Raw genomic sequence first — 23,185 nt, 5'->3', positions numbered from 1 at the left:
ATGTTGAAAAAATTAAAAAGCAGGAGGGGAGTTTAAGGGAGCAGTGGGACAATACAAAACACAACAGCATTCGCATAATAGGGGTACTGGAAGAAGAAGAGTCAGAGAAAGGAATAGAAAACCTGTTTGAAGAAATGACAGAAAACTTCCCTAAACTGGTGAAGAAAAAAGTCAAACAAGTCCAGGAAACACCAACACTCTCAAGCAAGATGAACTGCAAAAGACCCACAGCTGGACACATCATAATAAAAACTGAAAACATTAAAGACAAAGAAAGAATTTTAAAGGAAGCAAGATAGAGACAGAAAGTTACCTACAAGGGAGCTCCCATTAGACTGTCAGCTGATTTCTCAATAGAAACGATGCAGGCCAGGAGAGAGTGGCATGAAGTAATGCAAGACAAGGGTCTGAATTCAAGACTACTCTATCCAGCAAGGCTATCATTCAAAATTAAAGGAAAAATAAAGAGCTTCACAGACAAAAAAAAAAAGCTAAAGGAATTTACCACCACCAAACCAGCACTGCAAGAAATGCTGAAGGGACTATTGGAAGAAGAAGAACAAAGAGAGAGAGAGAGAGAGAGAGAGAGAGAGAGAGAGAGAAAGAAACAGACAAAGAGAGAGAGGGGGAGAGGGAGAGGAACACAAGCATAAAATGAAAATGGCAACTAATAAGTATCTATCAATAATAACCTTAAATGTAAATGGTTTAAATGCTCCAATCAAAAGACATAGGGTAGCTGATTGGATAAGAAAACACAACTCATATATATGCTGTCTACAAGAGACCCACTTCACACCAAAAGACTCACACAGGATGAAAGCGAAGGGATGGAAAAATATTTTCCAAGCAAATGGAAATAAAAAACAGCTGGTGTAGTAATAGTTATATCTAACAAGATAGACTTCCAAACGAGCACCAGGAGGATTCCAAAATGGTGGTGCAGTGAATGGAAGCTAAACAGACCGTCTTCTAGGACCAAACTGGAATTATAACTAAAATACAGAGATATTGTAGGGAAAAAGCAACAGAAAAGCAGCTGGTGAGGACCATATAACCATATAACCAGGACCATATAACATTGACTTGATTCTGACAAGATTGCGGAGGCGCGAGAGGGGGGCTGTGAGCCCACAGGCGGCAGTGGCCTTAGCTGTGAGCAGCGGCCTCAGTGTTACACTCTCAAGCAACTCCACAGTGCACAGCCAGGACACACACTAAAATAACCACAGCCATTCACCTTGGGTTCCAGCAGATGGAGGGCAGACTGGACAGAAACTGTGTGGGAACACTCGGGATTTGGAGGGTGCTGATTTTTTGCTGAGCTGCAACCACACAGGACGTTGGCCATCTTGCTCCTTCTCAGGGATCTGGGGAGAGGTGGTGGCCCCTCCCTCAGACATTCAACACCACCAAGTGGGTGATTGAAATTCAAATGGAGGCTGGTTAACAGCCAGCATCTGCCCCACCCTTGGGAAATCCCTTTACACTGAGCACTTGAGAGAATTTTCATTCAATTGAGAATGCAAGGCTCTTCAAGTAACCACTACTGATAGCCTCCAGGCAAAAAGCTGGAGGATAAATGAACCATTCCTGGGCTTGCAACTCTGCCAAGGAAAGTAAGACTTGACAGTGGTGTTTAACATGTGTCCTCCCTCGCTCATCCAAACCCAGAAGAGGGAGCCACAAACAGCAGAAGACCAATATCCACAGGAAAATTTTGGCAGGCTCCAAAGCCCACTGTGATAGCCAAAATGGTGAAGCACAGAAACAGATGCCAAATGAAAGAACAAGAAACCTCTACTGAAGATGAGATAACTGAGGAGCAGTTAGGCAAGTTAACAGAACTAGAATTCAGAGCCCTGATCTTGATGATGCTCAACAGCATGAGTAAGGACATCAACACCATGAGTAAAGACATAGAAATGTTGCAAATCAACCAATTGGAAATTAAAAACCACCAAGAAGAAATCAAGAATGAAATATCAGAAATAAAGAACACATTGGAAGGTCTAAACAGCTGAGTAGAGAAAGCTGAGGACTGGATCAGGGAATTAGAACACAAGGTAAATGAATCAACCAATCAGAAAAACAAAAGGAAAAAACCATTTAAAAACAGGAAGACAGCTTAAGAGAACTGTGGGACAACTGGAAACGTAATAATATTTGCATCATAAGAGTCCCTGAAGAAGAAAATGAGCAAAGGTCAGGGAATATATCTGAAGAAATAGTGACAGAAAACATCCCAAATTTGGTGAAGGAAGAAGGCATTTAAGTTCAAGAAGCACAGAGAGCCCCACATAAGAAGAACCCAAACAGGTTCACACCTAGACACATAGTAATTAAAATGCCAAAAATTAAAGACAAAGAGAGAATCCTAAAAGCAGCAAGAGATAAACAACAGGTTACCTACAAAGGAACCCTCATAAGGCTCTCACCTGACTTCTCAACAGAAACACTACAGGCCAGAAGGAAAAGGCACAAAGTCATAAAAAACAAGGATCTGAATCCAAGGTTACCCTACCGAGCAAAGCTATCATTCAAAATAGAAGGGGAAAAAAATGGCGGCTGAGTGAATGGAGCTACACAGACCATCTCCCAGTACCAAATTGGATTTACAACAAAAATAAAGACAAATCATCAGGAATGGGCAACCGAAAGACACCTTGGAGGACCACATAACCTGGGACACCGACTCAATCCTGGTAGGCTTGCGAGGATGCGAGGGGGCCGGGAGCCCACAGTCCGCAGCAGCCTGGGCTGGGACCAGCAAACTCGGCTGGGACCAGGGGACTCAGCGGAAAGCTGCTGCCACCTTGGCTGCGACCCCGGCTGAGTCCTGCAAACTCTGCTGCGTGCTAATCCCTCAGCTGGTGCTGCAGACTGGCTGGGACCAGGGGACTCTGCTGGAAGCTGCTGCCACTTCGGCAGTGTCCTGCTACAGCAGCTTAGTCCTGTGGCTTCTGCTGAGTGCGCCAGTGGTGATTAAAGTGGGTCTTCCCTGGCTCATCAAAACCCAGGAGAAGGAGCCACAAACAGCAGAACACCAACACCCACAGGGAAAATTTGGCAGACTTGAAAGCCCACTGTGATAGCCAAAATGGTGAAAAACAGAAACCAAAGCCAAATGAAAGAACAAGAGAAAAAAAAAAACAACTAGGAAGAAAAAATGGCGGTGGAGTGAATGGAGCTACACAGACCATCTCCCAGGACCAAACTGGATTCACAACGAAAATAAAGGCAAATCGTCAGGAAGGGGCAACCGAAAGACACCTTGGAGGACCACATAACCAGGGACACTGACTCAATCCTGGTAGGCTTGCGAGGAGGCGAGAGGGGCCCGGGAGCCCACGGTCTGCAGAGGCCTGGGCGGAGACCGGGGGATTCTGCGGCGGGAAGTTGCTGCTAAAGCCTCCGCTGGGACCCCGCCCCAGTCCTGCGAACTCTCCTGTAAGAACTCCCCTGACTCTCAAACCCTCGGTTGGTGCGGCACAGACTCGCTGGGGCCAGGGAACTCGGAGGCGGGAAGTTGCTGCTAAAGCTTCTGCTGTGACACCACCTGAGTCCTGCAAACTCTGCTGCCTGCTAAGCCCTCGGCTGGTGCTGCACGGGCTGGCACAAACTGGCTGTGATCAGGGGACTCAACTGGACGCTGCTACCCAGGCTGACTCCTGTGAACTCTGCGTGCTAAGCCCTCGGCTGGTGCCGCACAGACTCGCGGGGACCAGGGGACTCTGCTGGAAGCTGCTGCCACCCCGGCAGTGTCCCGCTACCGCGGCACAGTCCTGGGGCTTCTGCTGAGTGCAAAACCCTCTGCTGGTGCCATAGCCGTGGCCGCCCTTGGCAGGAAGCAGCGCTCTCGGGTTAAAAGTGCCAGGCGGCTCCACGACGCAGAGTCTAGACAGAGGCTAAATTGGCAGCAGCCACTCACCTTGAGCTTCAGCAGAGGGAAGGCAGACTAGACTGGAACTGTGTGGGGACATTCAGGTTTTGGAGGGTGCTAAGAGCTTTCGCTGAGTGCAGCTACGCAGGACTGGGGTCATTTTACTCCTTCCCAGGGCCCTGGGGAGAGGCCAGGCAGAGGCCCCTCCCTCAGAGATTCAATCCCACCTGGTGGCCATTGAAATGCTAATTCAGGCCCATTAACAACCAGCAGCTGCCCCAACCTCTTACACTGAGCACCTGAGGAAGTTTTTCAGAAACTAAGGGCCTTTAGGTAACCTCTACTAATAGCCTCCAGGCAAAAAAAAAAAAAAAAAAAAACTAGAGGATAACTACCATTCCCAGGGCCAGCAACACTAACCAGAAAAACTAAGACTTGAAGGTAGTGTTTAAAGTGGGTCCTCCCTGGCTCATCCAAACCCAGGAGAGGGAACCACAAACAGCAGAACACCAACACCCACAAGGAAAATTTGGCAGCCTCCAAAGCCCACTGTGATAGCCAAAATGGTGAAAAACAGAAACAAAAGCCAAATGAAAGAACATGAGACCTCTACGGAAGATGAGATAAATGAGGTGCAGTTAAGCAAGTTAACAGAACTAGAATTTAGAGCCATGATGCTGAAGAAGCTCAACAGCATGTGTAAGGATATCAGCACCATGAGAAAAGATATAGAAATGTTGAAAATCAACCAGATGAAAATTAAAAACCAACAGGAAGAAATGAAGAATGACATATCAGAAATGAAAAACACATTGGAAGGTCTAAAAAGCAGAGTAGGGGAAGCTGAGGACCAGATCAGTGAATTAGAAGACAGGCTAGAAAAAATCAACCAATCAGAACCAAAAGGAAAAAACGATTAAAAACAGGAAGACAGCTTAAAAGAACTGTGGGACAACTGGAAACGGAATAATATTCGCATGATAGAAGTCCCTGAAGAAGAAGAAAATGAGCAAGGGTTAGAGAATATATTCAAAGAAATACTGCCAGAAAACTTCCTTAATTTGGTGAAGGAAGGAGGCATTCAAGTTCAAGAAACACAGAGAGCCCCAAGTAAGAAGAACCCAAACAGGCCCACACCAAGACACATAGTAATCAAACTGCCAAAAATTAAAGACAAAGAGAGAATCCTAAAAGCAGCAAGAGAAGCAACAGATTACCTACAAAGGAAACCCCATAAGGTTCTCAGCTGACTTCTCAAAACAAACACTACAGGCCAGAAGGAAATGGCATGAAGTCATCAAGGTCATGAAAAACAAGGATCTGAATCCAAGAATACTCTACCCAGCAAGGCTATCATTCAAAATAGAAGGTCAAATAAAGAGCTTCCCAGACAAAATAAGGCTAAGGGAATACACTAGCACCAAACCAGCACTGCAAGAAATGTTAAAAGGACTTCTGTAATTAGCAGGAGAAAAGGGAACAAAAATAGAACCACACTAAACAAAAATTGCAATAAATAAGTATATATCAATAATCACCTTAAATGTAAATGGACTGAATGCTCCCATAAAAAGACACAGAGTAGCTGATTGGATAAGAAACCATGACTGATCTCTATGTTGTTTCCAAGAGACCCACCTCACAACAAAAGACTCACATAGATTGAAAGTGAAGGGATGGAAAAAATCTTCCAAGCAAACGGAAAAGAAAAAAAAGCTGGGGTAGCAAAACTCATATCTGATAAAATAGATATCAGAATGAAGGCCGTAATTAGAGAAAAAGAAGGCCACTACATAATATTGAAAGGATCTATCCAACAGGAAGCTATAACCTTGATTAACATATACGTACCCAATATAGGAGCACCAAAATATATTTAAAAACTTCTGGAGGACTTCAAAGGAGAAATCAATAGCAATACAATCATAGCAGGGGACTTTAACACCCCGCTGACATCACTGGATAGATCCTCTAGACAAAAAATTAGCAAGAAAACAGAGACTCTATATGAAGCACTAGACCAAATGGATTTAATAGATATCTACAGAGAACTACACCCAAAAACTACAGAATTCACATTCTTCTCAAGTGCACATGGGACATTCTCAAAGATAGACCACATCTTAGGGCACAAACTAAGTCTCTACAAGTTCAAGAAGACTGAAATTATATCAAACATCTTCTCAGATCACAATGGCATGAAACTAGAAATCAATTGCAAGAACAACATACAAAGACATTTGAACACATGGAAGCTAAATAGCATGTTATTAAACAATAAATGGGTCACCGAGCAGATCAAGGAAGATATCAAAAACTTCCTGGAATCCAATGAAAATGAACACACAACAACACAAAATCTATGGGATGCAGTGAAAGCAGTTCTGAGAGGGAAGTTCATAGCACTACAGGCCTACCTCAAAAAAGAAGAAAAATCTGTAATAGACTATCTAATTTCACAACTTAAAAAACTAGACAGCAACAAAAAGAAAACCAGAGAGCAAGTAGAAAGAAGGAAATAGTAAAGATCAGAGCAGAAATAAATGACATAGAGACCAAAAAAACAATTCAAAGGATCAATAAAACAAAGAGCTGGTTTTTCGAAAAGATAAACAAGATTGATGGACCCTTAGCTAGACTCACCAAGAAACAAAGGGAGAGAACCCAAATACACAGAATCAGGAATGGAAGAGGAGAGATAACAACTGACACCACAGAAATACAAAAGATTGTTAACAACTACTATGAACAATTATATGGCAACAAAATCGACAATCTAAGCAAAATGGACAAATTTCTAGAAACACGTACTCTCTGAAAACGGGATCAGGAAGAGATAGAAAACTTGAACACACCAATAACAACAAAAGAAATTGAAGATGTAATCAAGACTTTCCCAGCAAGCAAAAGCCCAGGTCCTGATGGCTTCACGGGGGAGTTTTACCGAACATTCAAAGAAGAACTAATACCCATTCTCCTCAAACTATTTCAAAAAATTCAAGAAGAGCCCTGGCCGGTTTGGCTCAGCGGTTGGAGCGTCGGCCTGCGGTCCTGAGAGACCCGGGTTCGGTTCGTGCTAAGGGCGAGAAACTCGGTTGCAGTTTGTCCCTGGCCATGGTCGGTTGTGTGGGTGGCAGCCACTCGATGTGTTCCTTTCACATCGATGTTTCTCTCTCTCTCTCTCTCTCTCTCTGTACCTCTCTCTCCCTCCCACTCTACCTGAACAAAAAATGGAAAAATGTCCTCCGGTGAGGATAAAAAAAAAGAAGAAGAAGAAGAAAATTCAAGAAGAAGGAAGACATCCAAACTCGTTTTATGAAGCCAGCAAAATTCTAATTCCAAAACCAGAAAAAGACACAACAAACAAAGAAAACTACTGGCCAATATCCCTGATGAACAAAGATGCCAAAGTCCTAAACAAAATACTAGCAAATCGGATCCAGCAATATACCAAAAAAATTATCCACCATGACCAAGTGGGATGCATCCCAGGGACACAAGGCTGGTACAATATTCGCAAATCCATAAACGTGATACACCACATAAATAAAATGAAGAATAAAAACCACATGATAATATCAATAGATGCTGAAAAATCCTTCGACAAAATCCAGCATCCATTTCGGATAAAAACGCTCAGCAGTGTGGGAATAGAAGGATCATATCTAGACATAATAAAGGCCATATATGAAAGACCTACAGCCAACATCATACTCAATGGGCAAAAACTAAAAGCATTTCCCTTAAGAATAGGAACAAGGCAAGGATGCCCACTTTCGCCACGCCTATTTAACATAGTACTGGAAGTCTTAGCTACAGCAATCAGACAGGAAGAAAAAATAAAGGGGATCCAAATTGGAAAGGAGGCAGTGAAATTGTCATTATTTGCAAATGACATGATACTATACATAGAAAACCCCAAAGACTCCATCAAAAGTTTACTAGACTTAATAAATGAATTTGGCAAAGTAGCAGGACACAAAATGAATGTCAAGAATTCGATGGCATTCTTATACACCAATGATGAACTCACAGAAAGAGAAACTAAGCAAAAATTCCCATTTACCATTGTGGCAAAAAAATTAAGATACCTAGGAATAAACTTAACCAAAGAAATAAAGGACCTATTCACAGAAAACTACAGGTCATTGAAAAAAGAAATAGAGGAAGATATAAAAAAGTGGAAGCACATACCCTGTTCATGGATTGGGAGAATTAACATCATTAAAATGTCCATACTTCCCAAAGCAATCTATAGATTCAACGCAATCCCCATCAAAATACCAATGGCATACTTCACAGAATTAGAACAAGTACTTCAAAAGTTCATATGGAACCAAAAAAAGCCTCAAATAGCCACAGAAATCTTGAAAAGGAAGAACAAAGTTGGAGGGATTACAATACCAGATTTCAGGTTATACTACAAAGCCACTGTAATCAAAACAGCCTGGTACTGGCACAAGAACAGGCATATAAACCAGTGGAACAGAACAGAGAACCCAGAAATGGACCCAAGGCAATATGCTCAATTAATATTTGACAAAGGTGGCAAGAGCATACAGTGGAGTAAGGACAGCCCCCTTAATAAATGATGCTGGGAAAATTGGACAGCTACTTCCAGAAAAAAGAAACCAGACCATCAACTTACACTCTACACGAGAATGAACTCCAAATGGATAAAAGACTTAAATGTAACTCATGAATCCATAAAAATCCTAGAAGAAACTGTAGGCAACAAAATTTCAGACATCATACGCAGCAGAATTTTTACTGACACATCACCTAAGGCAATAGAAACAAAAAAGAAAATGAACACATGGGACTACATCAAACTCAAAAGCTTCTGCAGAGCGAACAATACAATCATCAAAACGAAAAGGCTACCCACTGTATGGGAGAGCATAATTGCCAATGATATATCAGATAAGGGGTTAATTTCCAATACATATAGAGTGCTCATACAACTCCACATAAGGAAGACAAAGAACCCATTAAAAAATGGGCAGAGGAACTGAATAGACACCTCTCCAAACAGGACATACAAATGGCTAAGAAACATATGAAGAAAGGCTCATCATCACTAATCATCAGAGAGATACAAATTAAAACAACAATGAGGTATCACCTCACACCTGTCAGAATGGCCGCCATCAACAAATCATCAAACAATAAGTGTTGACGAGGGTGTGGAGAAAAGGGAACTCTAGTACACTGCTGGTGGGAATGCAGAATTGTGCAGCCACTATGGAAAACAATATGGTGTTACCTCAAAAAATTAAAAATTGAACTTCCATTTGACCCAGTGATCCCGCTTCTAGAAATATACCCTAAGGAACCTGAAACACCAATCAGAAAGAATATATGTACCCCCATGTTTTTAGCAGCACTATTTTCAATAGCTAAGATCTGGAAACAGCCCAAGTGTCCATCAGTAGACAAATGGATAAAAAAGCTGTGGTACATATACACAATGGAGTACTACGCAGCTGTAAGAAAGAAAGATCTCTTATCCTTTGAGACTACATGGAGAGACCTGCAAAGTATCATCCTAAGTGAAACAAGCCAAACAGAGAAAGGCAAGTTTCATATGATCTCACTTATTTGAGGAATATAATGAACATAACAGTCTGAGGAAGGGGGTAGTCCCAGAGACGCGGAAATGGGATACAGACTGACAATCCCCTAAATAGAGGGGTGGTGGGGAAGAGCTAAACCACAGAACTTATATGCATGTGTGCATGAACAGTGGACATGGACAACAAACGGGGGAAAGGGCAGGGAGGGAGGGAGAGGGGGGAATCAGTGGGTGGAAAAGGAGAAACATCTGTAACAAAAATTAATTAATAAAAAATAAAATAAAAAAACAAATGAAAGAACAAGAGACCTCTATGGAAGATGAGATAAATGAGGTGCAGTTAAGCAAGTTAACAGAACTAGAATTTAGAGCCATGATGTTGAGGAAACTCAACAGCATGTGTAAGGACATGAGCACCATGAGTAAAGACATAGAAATGTTGAAAATCAACCAGTTGGAAATCAAAAACCACCAAGAAGAAATGAAGAATGACATATCAGAACTGAAAAACACATTGGAAGGTCTAAAAAGCAGAGTAGAGGAAGCTGACGACCGGTAAATTAGAAAACAGGATAGAAAAAATCAACCAATCAGAAAACCAAAAGGAGAAAACGATTAAAAAACAGAAAGACAGCTTAAGAGAACTGTGGGACAACAAGAAAAGGAACAATATTCGCATCATAGTACTCTCTGAAGAAGAAGAAAATGAGCAAGGGTTAGAGAATATATTCAAAGAAATACTGACGGAAAACTTTCCTAATTTGGTGAAGGAAGGAGGCATTCAAGTTCAACAAGCACAGAGAGCCCCAAATAAGAAGAACCCAAACAGGCCCACACCAAGACACATAGTAATCAAACTGCCAAAAATTAAAGACAAAGAGAGAATCCTAAAAGCAGCAAGAGAAGCGACAGATTACCTACAAAGGAAACCCCATAAGGCTCTCAGCTGACTTCTCACAAGAAACACTACAGGCCAGAAGGGAATGGCATGAAGTCATCAAGGGCATGAAAAACAAGAATCTGAATCCAAGACTACTCTACACAGCAAGGCTATCATTCAAAATAGAAGGTCAAATAAAGAGTTTCCCAGACAAAATAAGGCTAAGGGAATACATTAGCACAAAACCAGCACTGCAAGAAATGTTAAAAGGACTTCTGTAATTAGCAGGAGAAAAGGGAAGAAAAATAGAACCACACTAAACAAAAATTGCAATAAATAAGTATATATCAATAAACACCTTAAATGTAAATGGACTGAATGCTCCCATAATAAGACACAGAGTGGCTGATTGGATAGGAAAGCATGACTCATCTATATGTTATTTCCAAGAGACCCACCTCACAACAAAAGACTCACATAGATTGAAAGTGAGGAGATGGAAAAAAATCTTCAAAGGAAACGGAAAGGAAAAAAATGTTGGGGTAGCAATACTCATATTTCATAAAATAGATTTCAAAGTGAAGGCCATAACTAGAGACAATAAGACCACTACACAATATTGAAAGGATCTATCCAACAGGAAGTTATAACCTTGATAAACATATATGCACCCAATATAGGAGCAGCAAAATATATTAAAAATCTTCTGGAGGACTTCAAAGGAGAAATCGATAGCAACACAATCATAGCAGGGGACTTCAACACCCCGCTGACATCACTGGATAGATCCTCTAGACAAAAAATTAGCAAGGAAACAGAGACTCTAAATGAAGCACTAGACCAAATGGATTTAATAGATATCTACAGAGAATTACACCCCCAAACTACAGAACTCACATTCTTCTCAAGTGCACATGGGACATTCTCAAAGATAGACCACATGTTAGGGCACAAACTAAGTCTCTACAAGTTCAAGAAAACTGAAATTATATCAAGCATCTTCTCAGATCACAATGGCATGAAACTAGAAATTTATTGCAAGAAGAACATACAATGACATTTGAACACATGGAAGCTAAATAGCATGTTATTAAACAATGAATGGGTTACCGAGCAGATCAAGGAAGAAATCAAAAACTTCCTGGAATCCAATGAAAATGAAAACACAACAACACAAAATCTATGGGATGCAGTGAAAGCAGTTCTGAGAGGGAAGTTCATAGCACTACAGGACTACCACACACACACACACACACACAAAAAAAAAAAAAAAACTCTAATAGATTATCTAACCTCACAACTTAAATAACTAGAGAGCAAATAAGAAGAAAACCCCAGAGCAAGTAGAAGGAAGGAAATAGTAAAGATCAGAGCAGAAATAAATAGAGACCAAAAAAAAAAAACAATTCAAAGGATCGTTGAAACAAAGAGCTGGTGTTTTGAAAAGATAAACAAGATTGATAGACCCTTAGCTAGACTCACCAAAAAACAAAGAGAGAGAACCCAAGTGCATAAAATCAGAAATGAAAGACGAGAGATAACAACTGATACCACAGAAATACAAAAGATCGTTAACAACTACTATGAACAATTATATGGCAACAAAATCGACAATCTAAGCGAAATGGACAAATTTCTAGAAAAACATAGTCTCCCAAAACCGGATCAGGAAGAGATAGAAAAGTAGAACAGACCAATAACAACAGAAGAAATTGAAGATGTAATCAAGACTCTCCCAGCAAACAAAAGCCCAGGCCCGGATGGCATGATGGGGGAGTTTTACCGAACATTCAAAGAAGAACTAATACTCATTCTCCTCAACCTATTTCAAAAAATTCAAGAAGAAGAAATACTTCCAAACTCGTTTTATGAAGCCAGCATAATTTTAATTCCAAAACCAGAAAAAGACACAACAAAGAAAGAAAACTACAGGCCAATATCCCTGATGAACATAGATGCCAAAATCCTGAACAAAACACTAGCAAATCAGATCCAGCAATACACCACAAAAATTATCCACCATGACCAAGTGGAATGCATCCCAGGGATGCAAGGCTGGTACAATATTCGCAAATCCATAAACGTGATACACCACATAAATAAAATGAAGAATGAAAACCACATGATCATATGAATAGATGCTGAAAAAGCCTTCGACAAAATCCAGCTTCCATTTCTGATAAAAATGTCCACCAGTGTAGGAATAGAAGGATCATATCTAGACATAATAAAGGCCATATATGAAAGACCTACAGCCAACATCATACTCAATGGGCAAAAACTAAAAGCATTTCCCTTAAGAACAGAAACAAGGCAGGGATGCCCACTTTCACCACTCTTATTTAACATAGTACTGGAAGTCTTAGCCACAGCAATGAGATGGGAAGAAAAAATAAAAGGGATCCAAATTGGAAAGGAGGAAGTGAAATTGTCATTATTTGCAGATGACATGATACTAAACATAGAAAACCCCAAAGACTCCATCAAAAGTTTACTAGACTTAATAAATGAATTTGGCAAAGTAGCAGGACACAAAATGAATGTCAAGAAACCAACGGCATTCTTATACACCAATGATGAACTCACAGAAAGAGAAACTAAGCAAAAATTCCCATTTACCACTGCAGCAAAAAAATTAAGATACTTAGGAATAAACTTAACCAAAGAAATAAAGGACCTATTCACAGAAAACTACAGGTCATTGAAAAAAGAAATAGAGGAAGATATAAAAAAGTGGAAGCACATACCCTGTTCATGGATTGGGAGAATTAACATCATTAAAATGTCTATATTACCCAAAGCAATCTATAGATTCAACGCAATCCCCATCAAAATACCAATGGCATACTTCACAGAATTAGAACAAGTACTTCAAAAGTTCATATGGAACCGAAAAAGGCCTCGAATAGCCACAGCAATCTTGAAAAGGAAGAACAAAGTTGGAGGGATCCCATTACCAGATTTCAGGATATACTACAAAGCCACTGTAATCAAAACAGCCTGGTACTGGCACAACAACAGGCATGTACACCAGTGGAACAGAACAGAGAACCCAGAAATGGACCCAAGGCAATATGCTCAATTAATATTTGACGAAGGTGGCAAGAGCATACAGTGGAGTAAGGACAGCCTCTTTAGTAAATAGTGCTGGGAAAACTGGACAGGTACTTGCAGAAAAATGAAACTAGACCATCACCTTACACCCTACACAAGAATAAACTCAAAATGGATAAAAGACTTAAATGTGACTCATGAATCCATAAAAATCCTAGAGGAAACTGTAGGCAACAAAATTTCAGACATCATACGCAGCAGAATTTTCACTGACACATCACCTAAGGAAATAGAAACAAAGGAGAAAATGAACACATGGGACTACATCAAACTCAAAAGCTTCTGCAGAGCAAACGATACAATCATCAAAACAGAAAGGCTACCCACTGTATGGGAGAGCCTAATTGCCAATGATATATCAGATAAGTGGTTAATTTCCAATACATATAGAGTGCTCATACAACTCCACAAAGGAAGACAAAGAACCCAATTTAAAAATGGGCAGAGGATCTAAATAGACACCTCTTCAAACAGGACATACAAATGGCTAAGAAACGTATGAAGAAATGTGTTGGCGAGGGTGTGGAGAAGTACTAGTGTACTTCTGGTGGGAATGAAAACTGGTGCAGCCACTATGGAAAACAATATGGTGTTACCTCAAAAAAAATTAAAAATTGAACTTCCATTTGACCCAGTGATTACACTTCTAGGAATATACCCTAAGAAGCCTGAAACACCAATCAGAAAGAATATATGTACCCCCATGTTTATAGCAGCACTATTTACAATAGCTAAGATGTGGAAACAGCCCAAGTGTCCATCAGTAGACGAATGGATAAAAAAGCTGTGGTACATATATGCAATGGAGTACTACGCAGCTGTAAGAAACAAAGATCTCTTATCCTTTGAGACTACATGGAGGGACCTGGAAAGTATCATCCTAAGTGAAACATGCCAAACAGAGAAAGACAAGTTTCTTTTTTTTTTTTCTTTTTTTTTTGTTCAGGTAGAGTGAAAGGGAGAGAGAGGACCAGAGAGAGAGAGAGAGAAACATCGATGTGAAAGGACCACATCGAGTGGCTGCCACCCGCACGACTGACCAGAGCCGGGGACAAACTGCAACCGAGGTACATGCCCTTAGCGGGAACCGAACCCGGGTCTCTCAGGACCGCAGGCCGACGCTTTAACCGCTGAGCCAAACCGGCCAGGGCAAGACAAGTTTCATATGATCTCACTTATTTGTGGAATATAATGAACATAACAGTCTGAGGAATGGGGTTGTCCCAGAGACGTGGAAGTGGGGTACAGACTGCCAATCCCCAGAAGAGCGGGTGATGGGGGATAGATAAACCACAGAACTTATATGCATGTATGCATGAACAGTGAACATGAACAACAAACTGGGGAAAGGGCAGTGAAGGAGGAGGAGGGGTAAATCTGTGGAGGAAAAAGAGAAACATCTGAAACAAAAATTAATTAATAAAAAAAATAGAAGGGCAAATAAAGAGCTTCCCAGGCAAAAAAAAAAAAAAATGGCTAACCCCAAACCGCAATATAACAAATGTTAAAAGGAGTGCGGTAATTACCAGGAGAAATAGGAAGAAAAATAGAACCACACTAAACAAAAATGGCAATAAATAAGTACATATCAATAATCACCATAAATGTAAATGGTTTGAATGCTCCCATAAAAAGACACAGCATAGCTGATTGAATAAGAATGCATGACTCATCTATATGTTGTTTACAAGAAACCCAACAAAAGACTCACATAGGTTGAAAGTGAAGGGATAAAAGAAAATCTTCCAAGCAAATGGAAAGGTAAAAAAAGCTGGGGTAGCAATACTCATATATGATCAACTAGATTTCAAAATGAAGGCCATAACTAGAGACAAAGAAGGCCACAACATAATATTGAAAATATCTATCCAACAGGGAGATATAACCTTGATAAACATATACGCACCCAATATAGGAACACCAAAATATATTAAAAATCTTCTGGAGGACTTCAATGGAGAAATCAATAGCAATACAATCATAGCAAGAGACTTCAACAGCCTGCTGACATCACTGGATAGATCCTCTAGACAATAAATTAGCAAGGAAACAGAGACTCTAAATGAAGCACTAGACCAAATAGATTTAATAGATATCTACAGAGAATTACACCCCAAAACTCACATTCTTCTCAAGTGCACATGGTACATTCTCAAAGACAGACCACATGTTAGGACACAAACTAAGTCTCTACAAGTTCAAGAAAATTGAAATCATATCAAGCATCTTCTCAGATCACAATGGCATGAAACTAGAAATCAATTACAATAAGAACATGCAAACACATTGGAACACATGGAGGCTAAATGGCATGTTATAAAACAATGAATGGGTAACCAAGGAAATCAAGGAAGAAATTAAAAACTTACTGGAAACCAATGAAAATGAACACACAACTACACAAAATCGATGGGGTGCATCAAAAGCACTACAGGCCTACCTCAAGAAACAAGAAAATTTTCTAATAGACTATCTAACCTCATAACTTAAAGAACTAGAAAGCATACAAAAAGAAAACCCCAGAGCAAGTAGAAGGAAGGAAATAGCAAAGGTCAGAGCAGAAATAAATAACACAGAGACCAAAACAACAATTCAAAGAATCAATGAAAAAAAGAGCTTGTTTTTTGAAAAGATAAACAAGATTGATGGACCCTTAGCTAGACTCACCAAGAAACAAAGAGAGAGAACCCAAGCAATATGCTCAATTAATATTTGACAAAGGTGGCAAGAGCATACAGTGGAGTCAAGACAGCCTCTTTAATAAATGGTGTTGGGAAAATTGGACAGCTACATGCAGAAAAATGAAACTAGACCATCAACTTACACCCTACACAAGAATAAACTCAAAATGGATAAAAGACTTAAATGTGACTCATGAATCCATAAAAATCCTAGAAGAAACTGTAGGCAACAAAATTTCAGACATCCTATGCAGCAGAATTTTCACTGACACATCACCTAAGGAAATAGAAACAAAGGAGAAAATGAACACATGGGACTACATCAAACTCAAAAGCTTCTGCACAGCAAAAGATACAATCATGAAAATGGAAAGACTACCCACTGTATCAGAGAGGATAATTGCCAATGATATATCAGAAAAGGGGTTAATTTCCAATATATATAGAGTGCTCATACAACTCAACAAAAGGAAGACAAAGAACCCAATTAAAAAATGGGCAGAGGAACTAAATAGACACCTCTCCAAACGGGACATACAAATGGCTAAGAGACATATGAAGAAATGCTCAACATCACTAATCATCCGAAAGATGGAAATTAAAACAACAATGAGGTATCACCTCACACCTGTCAGAATGGCCGCCATCAACAAATCATCAAACGACAAGTGTTGGTGAGGGTATGGAGAAAAGGGGACTCTAGTACACTGCTGGTGGGAATGCAGACTGGTGCAGCCACTATGGAGAACAATATGATGTTACCTCAAAAACAAATTAAAAATTGAATTTTCATTAGACCCAGTGATCCCACTTCTAGGAATATACCCTAAGAAACCTGAAACACCAATCAGAAGTAATATATGTACCCCCATGTTTGTAGCAGCACTATTTTCAATAGCTAAGATCTGCAAACAGGCCAAGTGTCCATCAGTAGACGAATGGATAAAAAAGCTGTGGTACATATACACAATGGAGTAATACGCAGCTGTAAGAAAGAAAGATCTCTTATCCTTTGAGACTTCATGGAGGGACCTGGAAAGTATCATCCTAAGTGAAACAAGCCAAACAGAGAAAGACATGTATCATATGATCTCACTTATTTGTGGAATATAATGAACATAACAGTCTGAGGAATGGGGTTGTCCCAGAGACGTGGAAGTGGGGTACAGACTGACAATCCCCAGAAGAGGGGGTGGTGGGGGAGAGATAAACCACAGATCTTATGTGCATGTATGCATGAACAATGGACACGGGCAGCAAACTGGGGACAGGGAAGGGAGCGAGGGGGAGGGGGAATCAGTGGAGGAAAAAGGAGAAACATCTGTAACAAAAATTAATTAATAAAGAAAAGACTAAAAAAATTTTTAAAATAAATACATAAAATGATCCTAAACATAAAATAAAAAAGAAGAAGAAATTGAAGATGTAATCAAGATTCTCTGAGCAAACAAAAGCCCAGACCCGAACGGCTTCACAGGGGAATTTTACCGAACATTCAATGAAGAACTAATACCCATTCTCCTCAAACTATTTCAAAAAATTCAAGAAGAAGGAATACTTCCAAATTTGTTTTTTGAGGCCGGCATAATTCTAATTTCAAAACCAGAAAAAGACACTACAAAGAAAGAAAACTACAGACCACTATCTGTGATGAACATAGATGCCGAAATCCTGAACAAAATACTAGCAAATCGGATACAGCAACACATCAAAATAATTATTCACCATGACCAAGTGGGATTCATCCCAGGCATGCAAGGCTGGTACAATATTCGCAAATCAATAACTGCGATACCCCACATAAACAAAATGAAAGATAAAAATTATATTATCATATCAATAGATGCTTAAAAAGCTTTTGACAAAACCCAACACCCATTTGTGATAAAAACGCTCAGCAATCTGGGAATAGAGGGATCATATCTCAACATAATAAAGGCCATCTATGAAAAACCTACAGCCAACATCATACCCAATGGGCAAAACTAAAAGCTTTTCCCTTAAGAACAGAAACAAAATAGGAATGCCCACTTTCGCCACTCTTATTTAACATAGTACTGGAAGTTTTAGCCACAGCAATTAGACATGAAGAAAAAAGTAAAAGGGATCCAATTTGGAAAGCAGGAAGTGAAACTGTCATTATTTGCAGATGACATGATATTGTACAGAAAAAACACCTAAAGACTCCATCAAATATCTACTAGACTTAATAAATGTATTTGGCAATATAGCAGGATACAAAATTAACATCAAGATACCACGTACCTCAGTTGCAGTTTGTCCCCAGCCCTGGTTGGGTTGTGCGGGTGGCAACTACTCGATGTGTCCCTTTCACGTCGATGTTTCTTTCCCTCTCTCCCTCTCTCCCTTTCTCCCTCTCTCCCTCTCTCCCTCTCTCCCTCTCTCCCTCTCTCCCTCTCCCTCCCACTCTATCTGAACAAAATATCAAAAAATGTCCTCGGGTGAGGATAAAAAAAATAAAATAAAAAATAAGAAATTGATGGCATTCTTATACACCAATGATGAACTCAGAGAAAGAGAAACTGAAAAAACAATCCAATTTACCATTGCAGCAAAAACATTAAGATACCTAGGAATAAACTTAACCAAAGAGGTAAAGGACCGGTTCACAGAAAACTACAGGACATTAAAAAAGAAGAAGGAGAATAAGAAGGAGAAGGAATAAAAACATGGAAGCATCTGGTCGGTGTGGCTCAGTGGTTGAGCATCAACCCATGCACCAAGAGGTCACTGGTTTCGATTCCTGGTCAGGACACATTTCCAGATTGTGGGCCAAATCCCCAATGGGGAGCATGCAGGAGGCAGGCAATTGATGTTCTCTCTTATCAATGTTTCTATATCTCTCTCCTTCTCACTTCCTCTCTCTCTCTAAAATAAATAAAGAAAAATAAATAAATAAATAAATAATAAAATGTGGAAGTACATACCTTGTTCATGGATTGGAATAATTAACATCATTAAAATGTTCACACTACACAAAGCAATCTATAGATTCAATGCAATCCCCATTTAAAATACCGATGACATATTTCACAGAACTAGGACAAACACTCTAAAAGTTCATATGGAACGAAAAAAGACCCTGAATAGCCACAGCAATCTTGAAAAAGAAGAACAAAGTAGGGGGGATCACAACGCCAGATATCAGGTTTTACTGCAAAGCCATTGTAATCAAAACGGCCTTGTACTGGCACAAGAACAGGCATATAGACCAGTGGAACAGAACAGAGAACCCAGAAATTCCCCCAAGACATTATGCTCAATTAATATTTGACAAAGGTGGCAAAGCATACAATGGAGTAAAGACAGCCTCTTTAATAAATGGTATTGGGAAAATTGGACAGCTACATGCAAAAAAGTGAAACTAGACCACCAACTTACACCATACATAAGAATAAACTCAAAATGGGTAAAAGACTTAAATGTGACTCATGAATCCATAAACCTCCTAGAATAAAATGTAGGCAACAAAATTTCAGACATCACACACAGCAGAATTTTCACTGATGCAACAACTAAGGCAAGAGAAACAAAGGAAAAACTTAACACATGGGACTACATCAAACAAAAAAGCTTCTGCGCAGCAAACGATATAAGCATCAAAATGGAAAGGGAACCCACTATATGGGAGAGCATAATTGCCAATGATACAGCAGATAAGGGGTTAGTTTCCAAAATATATAGAGTACTCATACAACTCAACAAAAGGAAGACAAACAATTCAATTAAATGGGCAGAGGACCTGAATAGACACCTCTCCAAGCAGGACATACAGATGGCCAAGAGATATATGAAAAATGCTTAATGTCACTAATCATCAGAGAGATGAAAATTAAAACAACTGTGAGGTATAACCTCACACTTGCCAGAATGGCTGCCATCAGCAAATCATCAAACAACAAGTGCTGATGAGGGTGTGGAGAAAAGGGGACTCTGGTGCACTGCTGGTGAAAATGTATACTGGTGTAGCCACTATGGAAAACAATATGATCTTTTCTCAAAAAATTAAAAATTGAACTGTCATTTAACCCAGTGATCACACTTCTTGGAATATATTCTAAGAAGGCTGAAACACCAATCAGAAAGAATATATGTACCCCTATGTTCGTAACATCGCTATTTACAATTGCTAAGATATGGAAACAGCCCGAGTGTCCATCAGTAGACGAATGGATAAAAAAGTTGTGGTACATATACACAGTGGAGTACTACGCAGCTGTAAGAAAGAGAGATCTCTTACCCTTTGAGATGACATGGAGGGATCTGCAGAGTATTATGCTAAGCGAAGTAAGCCAGTCAAAAGACAAGTATCACATAATCTCACTTATTTGTGGAATATAATGAACAAAATAAGCCGATGAACAAAATAGACCCAGAGACATAGAAAGAAGTAGGGTTTAGACTGACAAACCTCAGAGGAGGGGGTAGGGGGAGGGAAGAGATAAACCAAAGAAGTTATGCATGTAAGCATAACCAATGGACACAGACAACAATGCTGGTGGGGGGGGGGGGTTGTCATTGGGGGAAAAGGAGAAACATCTGTAAAAAAAATGAATTAAAACAAAGACACCAGTCATATTGGATCAGGGCCCACCCAAATGACCTCATTATAACTTGGTAAATATACTATCCCGAAATACAGTCACGTTCTAAGGTACTGGGGGTTAAGAGTGCAACATATCTTTTAAGGGAACACAATTCAAATCATAAAAAGAGATAATGGTCAGAAAAAAAAGAGCCACAGAGCGTTAGAATTTTTTAATAAATTAGTAAATCCTTGCTAATGGATCAACAAAGTTGGTAAATGAGTAAACCTGCCTGTGAACAGAGCATTATATCAGGCACAAAGCACAGCTATGATGGAATCAAAGGCACATCTGTGCTCTTCCCTTGAGAAATGCTCAGAGTAGTTTGGGGAGTCTCGGGCCATGTAGCAGGCAAACAATTTACACAGCACACACTCAGAAATGCAAAGATGTCATTTGGTTCTAATTAGACCTAATTGAGCATCCAAACAGACAAGCTATCATTCCATTATTGTCCACACCTGGTGGCTTCTTTAAGGCATCCACAGCTTCTCCAGGAACCTCTCCACTGTGGCATCCTGTCCATCACAGTCCAAGGCTGTTTGGGACCACAGGCCTCTCAAGGCTCCGAGAAGCTCCAGTTTGAACCCACTGTTGGATTCCAGATGATGTGTGCCTGGCAGCCTCTGTCCTGGCACTCCACCTAGTGGGAAAGGACATATCTGCAAGACTGCTGTCTCAATTCCATTTGGGAAGTAGACAAGTCCTCTCTACTCTCAGACCAAAGTTTTTTTGTGGAATGAGGGAGCTCTCAGGAGGGAGAGGAATTTCATAAGAAGAGAATAATACAGATTTGGGGAAAATATTGGCATATATTTCATTAGGGACAATAGCAGAGGCATAAGTACATGTATAGAAATAAACTCTATACTAAGAGTAACACACACAGGCACTTACAGAGGACAGAACAGTCCAAGTTAAAGAAAAAAGAAAAGCAGACAAATGAACAGTGATCATTGGTGACCAAGAGGAGTGGATTGGCTCTTCATGAGGCTGTGGTGGCAGCATCAACCATTGCATGTGCACCAGGTGTCTGGCACTACACTAAGCACCTGACATTTACCAGCTCCCTTTGACTCCACAGAAGCCCTATTTTCTAGATGAGGAAACTGAGGCTCCAGGCAGTTAAGTCATGTTCCCCAAGGCCACAGATGCTAAGTACAAGAGTTGTGATTTGAACCAGGTATGACTTAGCCTGAAGGCCAGGCTCCTTCCTGAGCAAGGTAGTAGCATGAGGAAGATAATACCACAGATCATCTTGAGAAAAGACAGGACAGAGAGAACAGCTAAGAAGACATTACAGCAATCCAAATTTGATTTGAGGTGGTGGCTTAAGAAATGAAAAAGGAAGGAGTCCATTGAAGCAACTACTGTAGGGAAATCTTGGTGACATACCAGATGTTCAGGGCAAAGAGGAGAAAGGAAATGAAAGTGAAAGTCCTCAAAACTGTAGCAACTAGAAAGAAAAAGGGGGAAAGTGGTGGTTAAGGGAAGGCTCAAAAGAGAAGATTGGGGGTCAGCAAGGTAAAACTAGAGAAGTGATGATTTGGCTTCCAGAAACATCAAGTTCCCATGGTGATGTTTTTAGAAATGGGCCCAGAGCAACTGTGAGAGTTTTCCGCACTGCTGACAGCATCAGTAGTAGGATGCTGTCGCTGCTTCACAACTGTGATCAATGCAGACTGATTACTTTTGTTACAGTTGAAGATACACAATATTCCAGCAACTTCTAGAATATAGGATGTTGAGCTGAGCTTGTCATGAGACATGGAATGGAAGAGGAACCCACTTGCTATAAGACACTTATCACAATGGCCCTGAAGGGCTCCAAAAAAGGTAGTTCCTGGACTGTGGGGAAACTTGGCATCATGAGGGAGGGCCATCCAGGAGCAAGCAGTTCTAATCAAACCGAAAAGTGTGCAGTGGGATGACTACTGGCTGTTTTCTATGGAGGTGTGACTGAGTTTCAGTCATCAGTAAGTGTCATTTGAGTGTGCTGCCAAAAATCCTAATTTTTTAAAGTGTGACAAAAACAAGAATTTAAAATCTGATAAAGGTGAAAAGACCTCAGGAGGGCCCCTGTGGCAGTCAATGTGCATTTCCACCCTTCAGTGTCCAGTCAGCAGTCCGGGTCCAGCAGCTCTTCCATGTCTGAAAGGACAGAATCCGAGCTACCTCCCTTCTTTAAACAACTTCCTTAGATAGAATATACTTAACTCAAGCCTGAATATAGCTACCGATGAATCCAGCTGTTCCTAGCAATTGAAACACTTTGGAGCAAAGAAAAGACTAATCCACCAGAAAGTTCATGCAAGGAAGCTTGATATGTCCCTGAGTTACTAGGGAGGACCACAAGGCCCCACGGGAACTGACTTCTTCTCCCTCCCCATTATCTTTCACCTTCCCTCCCCTAAAGCTTCATCCCTCTGTCTCCCTATATATTTT

Source organism: Molossus molossus, unplaced genomic scaffold (assembly GCF_014108415.1).
Source record: "Molossus molossus isolate mMolMol1 unplaced genomic scaffold, mMolMol1.p scaffold_m16_p_2, whole genome shotgun sequence".
Taxonomy (NCBI): domain Eukaryota; kingdom Metazoa; phylum Chordata; class Mammalia; order Chiroptera; family Molossidae; genus Molossus; species Molossus molossus.
Note: the sequence above shows the minus strand (reverse complement) of the source record.